This window comes from Sphaeramia orbicularis, chromosome 8, assembly GCF_902148855.1.
Source record: "Sphaeramia orbicularis chromosome 8, fSphaOr1.1, whole genome shotgun sequence".
Classification (NCBI taxonomy): Eukaryota; Metazoa; Chordata; class Actinopteri; order Kurtiformes; family Apogonidae; genus Sphaeramia; species Sphaeramia orbicularis.
In genome coordinates, this window is record NC_043964.1 from 24,415,482 (window position 1) to 24,435,220 (window position 19,739).

At 36.6% G+C, this 19,739-nt stretch overlaps 1 protein-coding gene across 3 annotated transcripts in view; it reads left to right on the top strand.

The window, feature by feature from the left end:
* The first annotated feature begins 1,657 nt into the window (after positions 1–1,657).
* Positions 1,658–19,739, top strand: part of mpp3a (MAGUK p55 scaffold protein 3a) — a 47,750-nt gene continuing 29,668 nt past the window's right edge. For all 3 annotated transcript variants that reach the window (XM_030142038.1, XM_030142040.1, XM_030142039.1), the window contains exon 1: positions 1,658–1,812. The gene's annotated coding sequence lies outside the window, so the exon portion shown is untranslated. The remainder of the gene's footprint in view (positions 1,813–19,739) is intronic.

Consider the following 19,739-nt stretch of genomic DNA (forward strand, 5'->3'; position numbering starts at 1 on the left):
AAAAATATATATATATATATGTATGTACATGGTAAGAAGAGTTTAGTTGTGAGCTCTGATTTTGACCATATTCCATCTGTATATATAGCAGCTAAGTGGAATTTTACAACTTATTTTGAGTCGTAGGTTCCATAAACCAGAAAAAATCTGTTTTGTTCATGCACAAAATGCAGTTTTTTAGACAACATTGCATATCCACATTTTTATTGGCATCTGGAAACTTTTTACCTTTGGAAGTGTTGCTCATTTAAAAGCAATGACTAAGATTGCAGCCTTAAAAACAAATATTTAGCTGCTTTTCTATAAGCATCCTGTCACATTATCCCAGTGTTTTCAAATGGACAGTTTCTACTTTTGATTTGACCTTTAATTTGACAAATTTTATCATGACGAACATATGTTGTTCATTGTAAGTGAATGAAATCAGAGGGATTTGTATGTTCAGGGTATGTTTTCACATGCAGCTGCCTTCTTTGCATACTGAGATGTGTGGTTGTGGGGACATGAGGAGGATGGGGAGACCCAAAGCACAAAAGCAGATGGGAAACGCCCACAATTATCATGTGAAAGAAGAGATGGGGTGGAGGGATGTGTGTATGTGCAGATGAGGGGTCAGCCAGCCATTAAGATGCTGTGTGTCTGCTGCATGAGCTACATGCAGGCAGACAAAGAGCGAGCAGCGGCTGCCTGGCTGGATGTGGGCTGTGACAATTTCAGCTCGAGTCCCGTAGGCTTAGAGGAGGAGGGGGAGGGGAGCTCTCGATCGGAGGCAGCCTATCAGATCCAATTAGACATCCCAACATGTCAAAGTAGAAGCAGCGCTAAAAATTACATTGAGGCAAGACAAGAGGACAGTTCTGTAGCTCAAGTTTGTGCGTCGTCTGTGTTGTTTCAGTCACAGAACCTCTGTCACTGAAAAGAAACAAAAAACATTTACCACATTTTGTTTGAAGATGTGACAGCAGTTTAATTTTCAGTAAAACGTTAACTCTGCACTGAATGATACACTCAAAAAAAACATGCTCATCATAGTGGTAATAATCATTTTTACTGGAAAAATACACAAATTCTGACAGTTTTTTAAAGGGTCTCCACCAAGCAAGCAGTTTTTTTTCATCTCCAGAGAATGTGTTGTAATGTAAATCCCTCTAGCACTATGATGCTTCATTTATAATCACATGCTGAGAAATATTTTACCTTTTACACCTCCTGCAGACATCATAAACTATATATTGCTTTCCATACTGCAGTTTTGACAACATAATAATCATTTCCACTGAAATATACAAATTATGACAATTTTTTGTAGGATCTCTACCTAGCTAGCAAGCTCTTCTCTTATCCCCCGAGAATACTTTTTATAATGTAAATCCCTTAATCACTATGCTTCATTTATAATATGAAACATTTGACCTAAAACTGTAAACTATATATTGCTTCAATTTCATTTAATTATTCAATCCTACTGATAGATAGAAGATACAAGACTATACAGCATTTTGAAAGTAGGAAATGCTCCAGTATAGCATTCCTCATCCACTGATGGAGACAGTGAGAACATCAGAGATGTAAAGGGAGGAGGGTGGGAAGAGGAGGGGAGGGACCGAGAGAGGGAGGAAGAGGGGAAGAGGCGGCCACTCAGCGGCGGCAGCAGGTTTGTGAGAGCAGCAGCCAGAGGAGGAGGAGGAGGAGGAGGAAGACGGAAGAAGGAATCAGAGCGAGAGAAACAGTGTGGCTGCAGTCAGGAGGGATACAAACACAGAGAGAGAGAGAGAGAGAGAGAGAGAGGAGGAGATCCGGAGAGCTGAGAAGGTAAGAAGGCACATCCTGTCCTCATACGTCTGTTCTGTTTCACGAGGTATCAGCTGGAAGAGGGAATGCTCTGCCGTCCAGTATGTTTTCTTTTTTTTCCCTCCATCTGCCAGTTGACGGCATGGTGTATGTGGGGAGAGTAGAGCACTGTAGCACTGCAGAGTGATGCAGAGAGATGGAGGAGAGGGAACGAGGGAGGGAGGGAGAGAGAGAGAGAGAGGGAGGGAGGGAGGGCTGGCATCACGCTCCACAGATGGAGGAAGTAGAAATACAGAGATTTGGAGAAAGAGGAGACAAAACAAAAGCAGTAAATAGACATCTGCCTATGTTCTGCCGCACAGCACTGAGGGAATGGCTTCAGAGGGACTGGGGAGAGGGGGTGGGGGGGGTGGTAGCATTTGAGTGACACTGTGCAGGAGTGTGTCAGCTGTCAACATCAGTAGTTTCCCTCCATGTTGGAAATCATATAAGTTTCCCAGACCACACCCTCTGCTCGCTGCTTTGAGATGAGCTGATGGGAGGCTTTGTGGTCACATCATTGTTGAGTGTGTGTGTGTGTGTGTGTGTGTGAGAGAGAGAGAGAGAGAGAGAGAGAGAGAGGGGTAAACGTGTGTTGGACGGTGGCCAGACATGCTTAGTGTTGCCTCCCATTACTGTCAGAGCAGTGGATTAGCTGCGTGAGAGCGGTGTTCATTCTCAAGGCACTGTGGAAATGAAACAAGACACTTGATCGTGTACTGACAGAGATGTTGTTACTCTCAGCGCTGTGTCCAGATATGTTATGATGCACCAGCCTGGGTTGTGTTGGTACATGTAGAATACAAAAAAAACGGTTCAACCCTGTCACTTGGGGCTGCCTCCGAGCGAAGACTTTCCTGGTCGACTCATAGTCATTAGTGCCAGCAATTAAGAATAATGTTCATAATTAAGTTTTCATTAGTGTTTAATCACCTGAAAATAAGAATCGTGTTCACCTCCACAGAGCGCCCCATGTTTCTACAGTAGTTTAATACAGATATAGTCCTGTGCTTTATGTTTAATGCAGGTGACATCCAGCAATAAGGTGCATTATTATCAGATACTATGTACGAGTCTGACCAGTAACCAAAAGCCTAGAATGGACAAATGAAGGATATTCAGTTTGTTGTTGTTTGGAACTTCACTCATAAGTCGCTTTTCTATTGACTCTCAAATTGTGCAAATATAACTTGCGCATGATGGAAAAACGACAATTTCACCAAAAGTCTCATTTTTCTATTAAAAGTTTTTGCACCGGTAAGAGGTGGTTTTTTGGGCGTAGCGCAAATGGTATATCACGCAAAACTGCAATGGAAAGACCTTTTTTTCCCACTAGAGTCAGGTGAATTAAAAAAACGGATGTTGACGTACGTTACAACAAGCAAAGAAGAAGAAACATGTCGCTTTATGTGTGGACACACCAGGAAACCCAATCATTTTTCAATTTAGTATGAGATAGAGGGATAATATATAATAATAATGAATATATCTGTAAATCAACACCATATTTACATTCCTCGCCATGTTTATGGAATGACTTCTCGTGTCATCTCGCGATAATAAATAAACAAATCATTGCATTTGTGATTTAATGGAAAAACCGACATTACGCACTTCTGTTTTTTCAACATTTAGTAAATATCGGTAAAGTTTTGCACAGATGTCCGATGGAAAAGCAACTATAGATACAACGAAATATAGATACAGTCATTGGAAAAATTATTAGACCACCGTTGTTTTCTTCAATTTCTTGTTCATTGTAATGCCTGGTACCACTGTTAAATATCACTGAAAAAAACATTTTATTATTATTTTTTTAATAACATTGCCATCTATGGTTAGAGAATGATTTGTTTTACAATTTTACTCAACATTGAAATCTTTAAATCAGAAATGTTTTAAATGTTTTCTCTCTAGATTTCTGAAATATTCCCTACATTTTTTCTATAACTAAGCATTATAAATCTCAAATAATGTTCTGATCTCTTCAGCTCTTACTCAGGAACAAAAATCCACCTTTAAACTTGAATGAAATATTGATTTGACATTTATATTTTAGATCAATGGGAATGGAAAGTCCTATAGTTCTACAGTCGCGGAAAAAAATTATTAGACCACCCTTGTTTTCTTCAATTTCTTGTTCATTTTAATGCCTGATAGAACTAAAGGCACATTTGTTTGGACAAATATAATGATAACAACAAAATATATATCATAATAGTTTAATTTCAGAGCTGATATTTATCCATTTTTCATGGTTTTCTTGATAATAACCAAAATCACTTCAGTTCTTACATCAATATCTATGGCATTGTACTGCCAAAAACAGTGCTTTTAGGCATTCCATGTGTTCTTTTCTGTCTGTTTTAGTCACATGATACACAGAGGAGTTAGTACTTGATTGCATAACCATTGTTTTTGATGGTCTAATAATTTTTTCCGTGACTGTATGTGTAGTTTAAATAAGTATTTTTAGAGAAGATGGGAAATCATTTTGAGTTTTGGAGCTGAGAAAGAATGTTATATGTGACATTTCAACAATGATATATTACATTATACATTACATCTATACATTTTACAAGAGTAGGGCAATCAGCTAATTAATAAGGGGTTGCTTAGATGTCCAAGATTCAAGATTCAAAGTTCACTTTATTGTCTCTTGTGGGAGAAATTTGACTTAGGCAAAGGCAAAAACATGATGCGACACATAAAACAGAACACATGCTACTAGAAACACATAAAACACATCACATGTAATAAATAAGTTAAAATAATATAAAGAAAAAACCTAAAACACACGCATAACATACATACATCCCTTTGTCCATGTCCAGATAATGAGCTGTGTTTGAGATCAATAGCTTTTATTCTTTTCCACACACCGGCCAATGAAAATGTTGTCTACTTCGACTATTTCCACTGATGAAAGTTTGCTGAACTATGACGAGGCAGCCCAGTGCAATAGGCAGCGGTACTAAATACACCACCAGCCTTCTCCCCTGGCATCAGTCCTTAGTCGAAATCCTTCATTCGTTGATTAATGCGGTAATAAAATCCACGGCCGTATTGCCATATTGTAAAAGCATGTAACTCAGGATGAGAGTGTACAGTCCTGAAGGAGGGAGGGGTGTGACGCTGACCCTCATCATCTACCAAAGCAGCACACTCAACCCCCTTAAAGGCAGCCTGCTTAGAACAGCTTGACCGAGCATTTGTTGTTTTAGTGTCACGCTGCCAAAGCCTTTTTCATGGTATAGTAGATAATACATTTTCATTACTGTATGTTGGAGAGAGTGTTTCTAATGATCCCTGACTGTACCCACATTACAATAACCACTCCAGATGGCCCCATATTGTGCTTTAACATCTTTATACAGAATTCTGTGGCATGTTGTAGCAGCATCACAGAGGTAAAAACCCTACTCGTTTTGGTTCTATGTTTAACATTTTACATTTACAGAGTACCCTTTAGAAATGTGAATAGCATGAACAACTATGCACAACTTGAAATTAAGAAAAATAATTGTAATTTTGCCTCAGCTTATTTTTTAAACATGTGCATTACAATTTACAGATCACAGTGGATTTACAAAGACACAAAACATTTACTAACAGGCAGAATACTGTTAAAATTGCTCTACTCTTAAGACATTTCAAGCTTTTTTTTTTTTTTTTAACATTTGTTCAGCTTATTCACATTAACCCATAAGCACCCAGTGTGACTGTTGTGTCACTTCCCAAATGATTTTTTCTCTCTATTTAACCTTTCTTAAATTTATTACCATTTATTATAATATTATCCTCTGAATTCTGCATTTTTTTCCAGTGAAAATCATCTATTTCCCTATGTTTAATTGACTGATCATGTACATGTTCATAAAAGCTCAGAGTAAAGTCAAAGTTTATTATATCAAAACAGAGAAAAACTAAAGAAAAGGTAACTTTTTTAGTAAAATATAGCATTAACTGGACATAAACCCAATTTGTGTCCATCCACTGTCATTGATTCAACTGCATGGGTTTTACTGGTGAATCAAATGTTGTAGAAGATGACTGTGTTTCTATGGTAACCACGGAGCCTCTGAATGTCCAAATGGGTCATATGTGATGACCATGAAAAGATGACAAACTGTATTTTACACCAATTATTTACAGTTTAGATTAGTAGATGCGTGGGTCTTAATTTGTTAATTGTGAAAGGATAGTTTGTAAATATACACATTTTCATGTAATTTTACTTTTTTACACTAAACCAAAGAGAAAAAATTTGGAGCCATCATTATTTCTAGGATATTATTATAGTATTTTACTAGTTTGACCCACTTGAGATCAGTGTGGTCTGTATGTGGGCCCTGAACTAAAATGATTTTGACACCCTTAACTATTAATATCCCAGAGTAATTTTTTTTTCTCCTTGCAAATTCATTCCACGGATTGGACCCTGTGTTGGCCCAGTTTTTAGGGTTAGTTATAATTTTTTTTTTTTTTGTGGGGTTGTATGAGGTACTTGCGGAAAGTCTTACCTACAGTAGATGGCAGCCCCAATTTGCAGAAGCTGACAAAAGCACAGACACAGAAAGTACTGCAGTGAATTTTGCCAGCAGCAAAGCATATTTAAGCTTCCTAAAAATGAAGCAGTATCAAATTAAATGTGTGCTATATTTTGTATATTTTCAGCACTCTAGCTTGCTGTCCGTCTGCCATTTCTAACGGGGAACTGCAGCCCTGGAGTGCTCTTCAACACCGTGAAGTTCCATAAACAAAACAGTCATTTTACCTGCCAGAACACAGGAGCTGTCGGTCGTCACCCGCCTTGACTGGATTGTTTGTACAATTTGGCGACTTCTGTGTTTCTAAGGGTTCAATCTAATCATTAAAATACAGTCTGACTTTTTTTTAAGGAGGCTAACTTACTGTACTGTATATTTTGCTGCTGCTCCCACAACAGTATATCCCTTATCTCCTGTTTTGGCCTCTCCAAGCTATCAGTGTGTCATCTACTGTAGGTAATACACCGACCATGGATAAGCACCTTATACAACCCCTCTTCAGATAACATGAGCTGACTCTTGTGAATAGAACCAGCAGAATAGAACCCCGAGAACACTTTTAGTTTGCAAAAAAAGGCAGTATCATTAATGAAGTAGAAGGGTATATTCTCACATTTCTGTCTGTTCTGACCCGGCTCTGCTGCAGCGTACTGTATCTGTGCGGTTGAAACTCTTACGTAAGGTGTTAGAACATCAAGAGACTCTGGGAGACCTGGTGAAACTCTTCTCTGTGTGTTGATGTTCGTGATGATCGCCTGCTGTCCTGCTGAAACCGCTGATGTCACGACCCCTTCTAGAGCTAGTGATGCAGAGCAGTGGGATAAATAAAAGGCCTGTGAGGGAAAGAAAGAGGCATGAGAAGCCGGGGGGGGGGTAGGTATAGAGAGTGTGTCGGCTGTGCATTTGTTTTGTTGATGAGTCCAGACTTCGTATCTGTTTATGAATGAATGCATCAGTATTAAGGTTATAATAGTTTTGGATTTTTCATTCTAGTCTTGACTTTTTTTTCTCTAATTCAGTTAGTTTTAATTAGGTTTTAGAGCAGGTTTGCTGTTTTTTTTATTAGGTTTCATTTCTTTTCTAAATGCTTAGTTTTAGTTTACTATTAGTATTAATTTTAGTTTTGTCGTATCTTTTCTCTTCCTCGCCGTCATATTCAAATAAATCCCAGACAGGACTCTGCTGCTTTCTCCCAACTTTAGTCTCCATGTTTCCAGGTAGAGTGGGGACCAGAAAACAACTCTAAACCACAAGTGACGAGAAGTGACGGACTGTGAAGTGTCATATGGTGCCGCTAGCTAAAATTGCTAGAGCGAAATAAATCGCTTTTGTATCAGTCCGACATTGATAAAGATGAAAACGAAGGGAATTTTATCCATATTTTTTATCCGTTTTAGTTAGTTTCAGTTTCTGTTACAGTTTCCGTTAGCTATCGTTTTTTTCTTTTAATTATAGTTTTTGTTTATTTCAGTTTACGAAAATGTTTTTTCAATTCTAGTTTTCGTCATTTCGTTAGTTTTCATTAATGATAATAACCTTGATCAGTATGTGGACAAAGAGCCCATAGAATTGGTGTTTTACAAAGTAGTATTTAACACCAGACCCAAGCGTACTGGACCTTTTTTTTTTTTTTTTTTATTCAAATTTTTATTCCGAACAGTCTCACAAAATATTATACAAGACATCAATAGTACAAAGTACACTGTTCTCTCTTTTTTTTTGGAAAGAAAAAAAGGGTATCAATAATGCTCACTGAAAGGAAGAAAAAGAAAGCAAAAGAAAAAAAGTAGAATAAATAAAGTAAATAAGTTTAAAAAAAAAAAAAGGATAATAATAATGATATTAACATGTTTGTATACATAGCCAATCACACTTTTAGGACATAAGACAAAGAAAATTATGTATAAATAGATATATATGTATACACACAAAGTAGTATTTATAATCATAGTGCAAAGAAAAAAAAAAAGAAAGAAAAAAAGGAAGGAGCCTAACAGTGCACATGTATATTTAGTATTTGGATGTTCAAGTATACACGGTACTGGACCTGTTTTTAAAGTAGTAAAAGTGGCAGTAAGGGCTGTTTAATCTGCGTGTAACTATGTGTGTCCTGGTGAGTATTTGGTGACGTTTGTTGTCTGATCAGCTGACTTCGGAGCTTTTCCTATGACCTCACAGGGGCTCCATCATTGCTGTATGATCTGCAGTTAAGCTCTTAACTAGATTTCAACTGAAAACGTCATATTTGCTTGGATGAAAAGCAGAAAGTGTGGTGTCTGAGTCTATTTCTGGATCAGTACTGTGTGGTGAGTGTAGTTGTGTTTTTGTGGTGATGTAAAACATCTGGTGCTTTCTAAAGGCCTGTTTGTCTGTGAGTTGGAAGGTCAGACATCAAAAGAGGAAGTTGCGAGTGAAGATCAGCCTATTGTTTTATACAGGGAAGTTAGGTTGGAGGTTGAAAATTTGTATAACATGACCAAACATGGCCAAAATATTAAATCTCCATTTATTTTAACAATTTATGATTTTAATCAATAGTTTTCTGGCTTAACCCTTTATCGGGCAAGTGACTATTTTTGGTAATTTCCGCATACATTACAAGACAGTGACAGTAACAGTTACAGTGAGGATAGTGAGTCAACAATCTCAGGTCCAATGTGGTCTACAGGGTCTGTAAGGTCCACCTGTGCATGAAGAGTGAGTGTACCTGCTTTGTTAGGTACCATGAAGTAATGGTACTAATGTAAGGAATGATGTTCAAAGGGAGAATGTGGATGTGGACAGGTGTCTGGATCAGCATTTACATTGGTCTAATGTTCTAAAATACCATACAATCATTTTTTATTATACTTCTTGGATTTTTCTAAAAAATTTTTGCCACTTATGGGAAAGGAACCAAATGTGGTAACTTCACTGACCTGACTTTTCTACATGACAATAAAGAAATGTGAAAAATTTGACAAAAGTAATAAAGTCTTATTTCCTTCAATAACACACTAAGGTTGAAAATGTGAATTTCAGAGTATTTCTTAGTGCCCTATAAAGGGTTAAGGACAAAACAAGATTCAGGAATATTCTTTCTGTACTAAATTTAGACGTCATATACAACTGGAGGAACACATTCACAAGAAGCAAACGGGTTGCATTTAGAATTTTTGCTGCATGAGGAAGGTCTCCAGTGGAATGATCTTGATTTTGCACCGTAGGCTTTTTTCAGATTTTCCAGAAAGCCAAACCACGATAAATCTAATTAATTCGATATGTTCCCCCAGCCCTAAGACAAAGTGTACATTTTCTCAAGGACATAGAGTGTATATGACTATGAAAACACTCTTTTCTCTCCATTCCAAACCCATGGGTGCTACTTATGTGTTCCCATAATACCTTTCTCAGGTGACCTCATCACGTACATGGGAGAGCAGTTCTGTAAATGATGTCATATTCCCAAAGGGAAATGTTAAGCATCACACGCATTTTTGCTTGTTAAAAGCTGCAGTTTCTGAACACATTCATCTCCAGTTTAATTATTCACAGAAACAAGATTTGGCTGCAGTTTTCAGCTAATTAATTTTACATTAAGTCTTTTTTTTCCTCCCGAATGGCTTTTGTTTTTGTTTTTTGTTTTGTGTTATTACAGGCCTATTTTGCCCTGAATAACAAAGCAGATGATGATGAAGCTGTCTTTTTTTTTTTTTTTTTAATGTTCCAGTCTTTATGAAAGGAAACACTCATGCTCTATGTTAGATGTTACAACAGGCAGCGCTTTGACTTTGTTTGAAGCCAAACTCAGATTGAGATGAAATCGCTGGGTGGTCTTCACAAGCCTATTTTATTGGTATTGTAAAAAAAAAAAAAAGAAGAAGAATCGAAATAAAATGTTCACAATCCAGCTTTTGGAAAACATTTTCATAAGCACTAGAACTGGACAGTTGTGAATTAGAGCTGTCATAGTATGGAGATTTGAGATGAAAATTGTCATACTAGTGATTGTAATTAGTGATATTATCATTAATTCTGCAAACTTTAACCCATTGTATAAAGACAGGACATTTATTGGTTTAGATTGAATGGATTATATTGCTTTCCTTTTGTTAATAAAATTGAACATGGCAGATATGAGGTTCACGCAAGGTACAAAATCAAAATAATCATAATTTAAAAAGGTAAATAAGGTGGATATGATTTAACTTAAATATGCAAAACCCATCATTGGACCAAAATAAATGTAAAATAACAAATAGATGATAGTATAAAAAGAATGGGAACAATAAGAGGATGTAAATGGTAAATGATCTGGATATAATACTAAATTACTTAAAATAACGTGACATAATTCATTTATTTTTTTCTTATACTGTCCCTTTGCACTAAATGTTTTGCTGCTAAATTGAACTGAGCTGCTAAACTGATTTTCATTGTTCCTTTGACAGTGACATCTATTCTATTCTATTCTATTCTATTCTATTCTATAATTATGCAGTTATTGTGACAGACTTGTCATTACAGTTCATGTATAGTCAGGTGTAATAATGTATTAAAGAACATAACACTAACTGACTAATCTGGAAAAAAAAGAAAACACTAGAAAAAAATCAAATAAAGCGAAGGTGAAACTAAATTGTAAAAACTATGACAGAACATATCTAAGGAAGAGTCCATCAGTCTTTTTATCGGCTCCACACTGAACCCTAATCCATTCATACCACGCCTTTATGTAAATCTGCTCCTTGCACATTACAGAGAGATACATCAAATTTTTACTTGGCTGTTAAATCTGGCCGCCTACTAGTTTTATCAGTCATGAGACGGGTGGTGAGGAGATGGGTGGAAACGTTGAAGCTTTTCTTTGATCAAGACAGTTGATGGCGACTCATCATTGAAAAGTGAATATTTCTATAAAGCACAGAATGAATCACTAACTTAATCACACCCAGAGATGTTGTATTGATGATCTTTTTTTTTTCTCCCTCTTGGAGTTAAATATAGCGTATTACAGGGAGAAAATCGCAGCTGACATACTTGAGAATAAAGAGGCCGTCTCTTGTGGGCTGCTCTCACTGATTTTCCTGACAGAACAAAAAAAGTGCTGCCTTCCTCTTTATACTCAAGTTGTTCATTTTCTCTTCATCCCTCTGTCTCGCTCTGCAATATCTGCTCAGTGCATTATTCATGGACTCACGGTCGTCTCTGTCTCCGCTGAGGTTAATCATATTCCGATTATGTACCATTAAAGCACAAGGATACGTTTGATTTCTCCACACGGTCGTCACAGGAATCATTCTTTTTTTTTTTTTTTTTTTTTTTTACGTCTGTCTATTGTCACGAACACGAAACACCTTGAGAAAATTCCTTCAGATTATTAAAAAAAAAAAATGCTCATTTCAACCTCACATTTTTGCCTGTAACTTAAGCGTCCACGTGCCTTTTTTTTTGTTGTCAATTTTGTTTTACTGTGTGTTTCAGTTGATTTATTTTGACTTATCATCTATGAGGGAATATGAGATGCAGGGGTTTGAGTTCTATATGTATATACTTTGTTATCAAATATGGGAAAAAAATATTATAAAAGAGTCCACATGCCATTCATGACAGACATAATAGGATAAAATTATTCAGCTCTGGAAAAAATTGAGACCTGAAAATCCCTGAAATGTGATCAAGAGCAGGATGGGGTAGTTACATACTGTCAAAAAAGAAAAAGCTCAGCGGAATTAGCATAAAAAATACCAAGCTGTGATTCTATTATTCCACTAAATATTGATTTCAGAAGCTCCTAAATTAACCCTGAAAAGCCTGAACCTTTAAATCATTGACAGAAAATTCTAGTTCTTTGAAACTGGAGCCTTTATTGGTCCTTCTGAACAGCCAAGAATTTTTTTTTCAAATATCAATTTCCATGTATGAGTTTCAATTTTGTGTCATATTTGATACATTGGGTCTCAATGCTCAAATATTATTTTTGAACAAACAAAAACATAATATAGCACAAACATGTCTAACAAATTGGTAATTGCTTTTCAAAATTGGCAAAGTTCTGCCTCCTTCCTCATTAATGACAATCTTGTAGTGTCATTGGAAAGGACTCTGGTGAACAAATTCCTCCCCCCTGGTGGATTATCCATGTATTGCATGTATCCAGTTGTATACATCAGGTTTTTCAAGAAAAAAAAAATCACACTGATCATGTAGAGGGCTTCAAACCTCATGTACCAAATATGGTACGTTTAGTGTTATAGGGTTAACACTATCATAGGATTTCTGCGGGTCATTAAAAAGCATTAAAAGTCATTAAATAAATTTTGTGAAAATTAAGGCCTTAAATGGCATTAAAAAGCATTAAATTTGATGTCCAGAGGCATTAAAAAATTAAATACACTTGATGGAAAAAAAGCATTGTTATTCATGATTTATTTTGATTATATAAACATTTAATAATTTTGATCAGAAGTATAGTGTGATGATTGACAGGCAGAACCCTTTAATTGGCTATTGTTTATGGCAATGCACAAAGTAACAACACCGGATGCATTGAATGCAACGTGCTGTGAGCGTGCTCATGCCATGGCGAAAGAGAGGAAGGAATATTAGCAAATGTTGGAAAAATGGGAAAATGCAATTTTCAGCAGAAGGGATTGGAGGAAGAACTGTTCAGAACCTGGTTAAAGCCTGTCGAAGATAAACCATCATAAAACTATATATAAAACTGTATCTGCAGTCGGACATGGGCATTAAATTTGTTTAAAGTGCAATTAAAAAGGACATTAGAGAGCATTAAATTAGATTTGCTGATACCTGCAGAAAGCCTGCATCAGTATTTTGTTCAAACATGAATATGAGCATTTTTTCTCCACTATTTAAGGTATTTTGACCAGTTATCTTTTTGACAAAATGAACAATGTCCCCCCCCCCCCCCCCCCAAACACATTTCTATAAAAAATAATTAAACCTGCAGTCTTGGTGTTTTTTTTTCCAGAGCTGTGCATGTGCAGGTTGAAGGTCAGCAGCTTTTTGTATTTTCCTGACTAATACAATAGTGAAAATTCTAGTGATATGTACTGATATTTGATAGGACTGGCATGTACAGGTATAACATTGTGTTACAGACTTGTATTACACAATAAGATGAGATCTCTCCTATGTGACACAAATGGGAAACATCAAAATAAAAAGGCAGATTACAGTAAACACAAATGTCAGAGTTCAGGACATAGATGTTTTTTTTTTTATTTCATGATGACAAACCTTTTTTTTTTCCAAGAGTATACAGTCAGATACAGTTTGTTCTTCTTGTTCTTCTTACTTCCCTTCTGTCCTCATTAAGGAACCCTTCACTGGATTCACCACATATCCAAGTTGATGTTTTCAGGTTAGAGACCATCATGCATTTCTGCTGACACTGGAAACAAAATTAACTTCAACCTTTTCCTTAGATCACGGTGTAACAAGCTAATACATAGTGGTGCTCATTGTACTATAGATAGACATTAAAGTCGTTTCATTTATCCGTCTGTATTCTGTTTTTTGTAACATTTAGATTTCTTTCTTTTTTTTATGGTTTCTTTCTGTACTTTCCAGGTTTTTCATCTTCACCTATGACCAAAAGAGGTATAGAGTGCTCTTTAATTGCTTTATTTTTCCATTGAATAGGCTTTAGTAAGTTTATGGAAGTATATTGAGGTTCCTTTTTTAATTGAATTATCCCGTTCATTGATATATTGATCAGATTCAATGAAAACCTTTCCCTCTTTTTCTTCTCATATCATTTAACTGTGCAGAGAAATCTGTCTTCATCTTCTGCCCTTTTGTACTGCATTTACATCACACCATTCTAACTCATTCCACACCTGTCATTCCTTACCTGTCCTCTAGGAGCCACTAAAGAGTCTTTCCTTCTCAACTGGTCTTGCTTCAGGACCCACAATCACCCCTCAATGACGAAACTTCAACCTCTCAAAATTATTTAGTAAAAAGATGGTGTGCTTTGAACCTGAAATAATACAGAATATGGCAGTATGCCAACACAGAAGACCAGTAGGTGGTGATGCTAAAGAGGGAAATATTCCCTTTAATGCTATAATTAGGTACATTGTAACCAAAGTCAAAATATGTACTTGGTTAGAATTTTGCATGTACGTGGGGTAGGGGCAGGTGGTATAGCTATACGTGGGGGTGCGATCCATAACTAACGTACAGGGGTTGAACAAAATAATGGAAACACCTTAAAAAATCAACAAAATATAATTTAATATGGTGTAGGTCCGCCTTTTGCGGCAATTACAGCCTCAATTCTCCGAGGTATTGATTCATACAACTTGTGAATTGTTTCCAAAGGAATTTTAAGCCATTCTTCAGTTAGAATACCCTCCAACTCTTTTAGAGACGATGGCAGTGGAAATCGACGTCTTACTAGAATCTCTAAAACTGACCATAAATGCTCAATAATGTTGAGGTCTGGGGACTGTGCCGGCCATACGAGATGCTCAACTTCATTAGAATGTTCCTCATGCCATTCTTTAACAATTCTAGCTGTATGGATTGGGGCATTATCATCTTGAGGTGAAGGTGTTTCCATTATTTTGTCCAACCCCTGTAACTTACACTGGTGTGAAACGAAAGTGAAACTTTACATGCTTTCAACGTCTGACTCCTGACTTCTGTGCCTCTATTATAAATCGAATCTTTCATCAAAATTTTCACAACTTCTAACCTATATCCACTGGGTCCCTTCCACTGCTCTATGGGCCCCCCCACAAATTCTGGGCCCCATGAATTTGTCATGGTTACTCCCCCCTTAACAGCGCCCCAGATTACACCTAATCAATATATTGCATCTTCCCCTCCAAGGTAAAAATAAATAGAATTAAAACCGCGAGCGGTGTTAAGGCCCTCACCCTCCCGCACGACCGCCTCATGATGCGAACGCCGAGGCCACCGACAGTGAGGGGACACCGTATCGTGGACTTGATCCAACATTCTGCAAGATATACGCACTTTTATACTTCTGAAAATGGCTGCTTCGTTGTGAGGTCATCACAGCCACGCCCAACATTTGATCAAAAATGAAGGTGATAAGTTTTGATCACACATGTGTGTAGGTGATTTTCACCAAGTTTGGTCCAAATTGGATGTAAACCCTAGGAGGAGATGATGAAAGTATGAGGGGTGTGTTTCTGCCAAAAACCCATTTACTTCTATGGCACAGTTTTGGGTTTTGTCATGGAAACATGACTGTTAAATAGGGGTGTGTCATCATTGGCTTTTTGGTTCAGTTTGGCATGAGGGATGTGTGTGTCAAATTTCTTTTGACTATGTACAAAAAAAACCCAAAATCACTCCCATTCAAAAACTGTAGGGGGTGTGAGAGAGCCATTTTACGATCCAACCATACGAGTTCCATATCATCGCGTTCAAGTTGTCATTCCGCGCAAATGTTACAGTGGGTCCAACTCAATCTGACACTGTCTCTGCAAGATATACACACTTTTAAACTTCTGAAAATGGCCGCTTAGTTGTGAGCTCGTCAAAGCCATGCCCAACATTTGATGAAAAAAGTAAATGATAACTTTTGGTCACACGTGTGTTGGTGATTTTCACTGAGTTTGGTCCAAATTGGATGTAAACCCTTGGAGGAGATGATGAAAGTATGAGGGATGGGATTTTATAGGTCCACACTTCCATCCAATATGGCCGACTTCCTGTTGGGTTTAGGGCGCGGCCATAATGTAATTTTTTACTTGTCCTACCATGGGCTATGTATGTACCAAGTTTCATTTTTCTATGTGGAGGGCTCCCATCCACATAATGTAGTTTGATTTTTGAGGGGGCGCTGCCAAGACATTTTGCAATATTTTTTCTTGGCGACTTCAAATAAAAAAAATGTTCACCAGGCTTGAATTTTTGGTCAAATAAAATTGGCTTTTTGTTAACATTCAGGGAGTCAAATCTGCATTCAAAGCGTCCAGGAAAAACTAATAACGAAACCATGCAATTTTAATAGGCCCTCGCCGGCATGTGTGCCTGGGCTCGGGCCTAATAATTCCACTTTAAATTAATTTTTTAAAAAACTTCACATTGTTTTTGCTGTTTGTTTGATGACCTTCCTTCTATTTTTGTTAGTTCTCTGAATGCACCACCTTCACATCATTGAAAGCCACAGTTTTGACTCTGCTTTTACCTCTTTACTTCACCGTCTCTCTAATGTGTTCTCGTCCAGCCACTCCTTCTGCCGCTCCTTATAAGTTGCATAAGTCTATTATGTCAGTTTTACCTTTTTTGCAACTATAGGACCTGCCTAATCTATAGGTGTTTAAGAAGCAGACGTTTTTTCAGCAAATAAACTTTCAATTCAAAGCCAAACTATTGACATTTCAGCCTCTGCCTCCTCTCTAAATAATCTGAGCACTATTTTTGTCACTATCTGACACACACATTGGACTGGCAGTAGTGATAACATAATGCAAGGTTTAGATAAGACGGCTGACGTTAAAAGCCAGTATTTAGCTCCAGTTGACTCATCTGCACTGCAGTGACCTCAACATTACAGGAAAGTCAAACTGAACCGGACAAGTTCAAGCATTAATATCATGATTTATTGTGAAATTGGAAATATTCCCCGTTACAGATCACGTTTTGGTGTTGATTTCTTTTTGGTTCAACTTTTCTGCTGTTCAGATCTTAGCGAGGCATGATGGAGTCTGCGGTTGGTGCTATTGACTTGTGTTTCCAGTGAGAGGAAGTATGCAGAATATTGAATGAAGTGGCAGGACAATCGATCAGTGGGGGCGGTGATAATCCAGCCGACGGTCAGTCCAGCACTCCCCAAGACTCAATCTTATAAGAACATCTAGATACAGTTATTATTGTTGGCACTGTGTTGATTGGTTCAGTTTGTGCATATGTTATTTTCTATTTTGTCCTGTAATCTTATCATATTGTTATTCTCTAAAGAAAATGAGCCTTTTCTATATAATTCCAATACAAATGAACTTGCTTCAATAATAATTCCTTCTATAAATTAAATATAACTTTCTTCAGCTTTGAGATACCGTTCCATGTCTACATAGTGAAACAAGGTGAATTTTTAGTAAATTCAATGCATGACTAGTTTCATGAAGAAAAATAACTACATTTTGAATAATAAAGTATTTACTCATATTTCTCAAGATTTCTGTCCCTTATTTAGAGTCTGTACATATTTTCACTTGAGCACAGTAAAATACAGTATATAATGTTAATGCAGAAGTTCTAAAATAAAATATAAGCAGAAATAGTATTTGGAAAGACAAAATCTTCTCTAAGATGTTTTTTTTTTTTTTTTTTTTAAGTGGGGTTTGCACCTATGAGTACCTTTTTTGACTTTTTTTACCCAAACCACATCAGTGTTGCCCCTTTTTTTTTTATTTCCAACCCCTTGTTTTGCCTTTCTCCCCTTCAGAATTACCCCTTGCTCATATGTTTGTGTTGCCGTCATACACATTTCGCATTTAATGCGAAGTGGCTTCCAAATGGTGAAAGATATTGGCAACAAGATTTGCTGCATTAACTCAACAATGGAGCATGAAATTCACTCCGATAATAGAATAATTGCTCGGTCTATTAAATGTCAGAAAAATGGTGGAATTGTGTTTCCCCAAAGCCCAACATGACTTCCTTTAGTGTCTTGTTTTTGGCCTTAATGGAAAAATTAACGATTAATCAGTTTAAACCTTTTAAGACATAAAATTTTTTTTAAAAATTCTACATTTAACCTTTCCTAAGTTATTTATCACCATTTATTATAATAATATTCTATGCATTTATCAGTGAAAATCAGGTATTTTCCTATATTTAATTCACTGATCCTGCAGATGTTCATAAAACCTCAGGATAAATTCAAAGCTTATTACATCAGAATAGAGGAAACTGAAGGAAAAGTGACTTTTTCAGCAAAATATGTAATTATCGGAACTTAAAAACAAGCATCTCCAACTGCTGTCATTTATCAAACTCCATGTGTTTTACCAGTGAATCAGTGTTGTAGAAAATGACAGTATTTCCATGTTCACTACGGCGCTTCTAAACGTCCAAATGGTTCATATCTGATGACCATGAACAGCTGAGAAACTACATTTTACCTTATTTAGTTACGTACTGATTCCCCAGCTATTGAACATTTAGATCAGTAAATGGTTTTTATCATCCAGAGCTGTTTAGGTCTTTGTGGCTTAATCAGAATAATGTCAATTAATTGAATAGTCACCATTAATTTGATTAATTGTTGCTGTTCTAATTGCAAAAGAAACAAATTAAGGCTTGTCAATGACTATTATTTAAGTCTGTTTCCATCTAGAGCAGGGGTGTCAAGCTCATTTTAGTTCAGGGGTCACATTCAGCTTAATTTGATCTGCAGTGGGCCGAACCAGTAAAATAATAACATAATAATATCTAAATAATGTAAACTCCAAACTTTTCTCTATATTTTACAGCGAAAAAAGTCAAATTAAACAATGAAAATGTTTACATCTACATACTATCCTTTCAAACAATGTGAATAACATGAACAAACTGATAGAATAAGTGTAATTTTAACAATATTATGCTTCGATTTATCATTTACACATGTTCATTATAACTTACAGATCACGGTGGATCTACAAATACATAAGAGATTTAGTATCAGGGAGAATATTGTTAAAATTGCACTTATTTTTCTTAAGACATTTCAGGTTCTTCACATTTGTTCAGATTATTCACATTTTTTTGTGAAATTATACTTTGTTTTAGTGTAAATACATGAAAATATTTACATTTACAAAGAGAAAAATGTGGAGTTTTGAGTATTTATAGATTATTATGATAGTATTTTACTTGTCTAACCCACTGGAGATTGAATTGGTCTGAATGTGGAATCTGAACTAAAAGAACTGTTCATTTCTTAATATCTATTTTTGCATTTCACACATTCATCCAAAGAGCCGGACTGGACCCTTTGGTGGGCCGGATTTGGCCCCCGGGCCGCATGTTTGACACCTGTGATCTAGAGGAAAAAAAGAAGTGAGTGTTTACTACTGTATGAACTTAAACACTATGGTTAACAGTTCCATGTGAGACGTAAACATCCAGATGAATGACTACTCAGGTTTATGGAGGGAATCTTTTCTGTCTTGTAAGTATTTTACTCACCTGTACCATTTGATACGATGCCGTGCTTTGGTTGATTCATGCAGGTTCGTGCCAGAGCCACCCACTCTCCTGCTCTCTCACACACCAACACAAAGCTGACAGGCCTCGCCATGAGTCAGTGTGATTAATAGTACCAGGGGTGAATGTTTATCTTACGGCTCTATAGTGCAGGAAGACTTACACATACAAACCTACACA